General features: G+C 36.0%; 1 long non-coding RNA gene across 1 annotated transcript in view; it reads left to right on the top strand.

The window, feature by feature from the left end:
- Positions 1 to 6: 6 nt before the first annotated feature.
- Positions 7 to 1257, top strand: part of LOC128250676 (uncharacterized) — a 33157-nt gene continuing 31906 nt past the window's right edge. Inside the window, exon 1 of the long non-coding RNA XR_008266686.1 lies at positions 7 to 1022. This is a non-coding gene — a long non-coding RNA (uncharacterized LOC128250676). The remainder of the gene's footprint in view (positions 1023 to 1257) is intronic.

Consider the following 1257-nt stretch of genomic DNA (forward strand, 5'->3'; position numbering starts at 1 on the left):
CTCATCCTTGCTTCTTCTTTAGTGAAAAACAACAGCGGAACAGAACTGAACTGTTTGTCATTCAATCGGGTGTGAGGTAAAAAGAAGAAGAAAAAAAAAGAACAATAACAAAACAAGACAAAAGTCTAGCAGGATGTTAAAGCAGAATTTGACTTAATTGGAGTGCGACGGTGGATCGACTTTTATTAACTCCTTCACAACAAATCTCATGGACGACATATTAACTCATTCATATCCGATTTGAACTTTTTAAACTTCCAAACATGCAACCATAAACACTTTGGTATAAACTGCTCAAAACTCGAAACTTGGAAACAGTAGCTTTTATGGAGAGAACTTTGTAATGTGTTCTTTGAAAGGAAATTCTTCATGCAACATCGAATAACTATGGAGAGAAAAATCTACGCAGAATCTCACCTTTGGTAATTACTTCTCTTTTTTAAGAAAACAAAAATGTTTTGATACTCGACCCGTCCACTTCGAGTCTTGGACTTCTGTTAATCTTTTGTTACCGGACCTGTTCAATGTAACTAACGACAGTCAATCTTTTCCACGTTGACCTCTGTCAGTTTTTTTGTTCAATTTGACTGACCATAGCCAAACTTTTGGCACCGGACCTGTACATTTTGACCCCTATTGAATGTGACTGACCACAGTCAGAATTTTCATACTGGACCTGGACCTGTACAATCTTTCGTTACCGGACCTATTCAATGTGATTGATCACAGTCAAACTTTTGACACTTGACCTATCCAGATTGACTGTTACCAGTTTGACATTTTCTCATACCGTGGACATACATATTCATTTTGACGTCTATCGAGCATTTTATAACGGAACTGTCTACTATAACCACTGTGAGTATTTCAATGCCGAGGACATATCTAGTTTGACAGTCGTCATTTTTTTAAACTGACCTGTCCAGTTTGACTTGTCAGTCAAATAAAGGAACTTATCAAATTTGGCCATGACTTGTTTCTTTTTGACCAACTACTACCATTTAGATGAATGTTTTCTAAACGTAAGTAAATTAATACTTTTTTCGGCTTATTGTTTCTGAAGAATCAGATTGTGTTCAATAGCGATGTATTGATGAATGCATTCAATATAGAGATGATTTGTATTGATTTTATATTATCTGCTTTACCAATATTAGGTATTCTGTATTAAGTTACGTATTATTACACACACACACACACACACACACACACACACACACACACACACACACACACACACACACACACACACACACA

The sequence above is a fragment of the Octopus bimaculoides genome, chromosome 24 (genome assembly GCF_001194135.2).
Source record: "Octopus bimaculoides isolate UCB-OBI-ISO-001 chromosome 24, ASM119413v2, whole genome shotgun sequence".
Classification (NCBI taxonomy): Eukaryota; Metazoa; Mollusca; class Cephalopoda; order Octopoda; family Octopodidae; genus Octopus; species Octopus bimaculoides.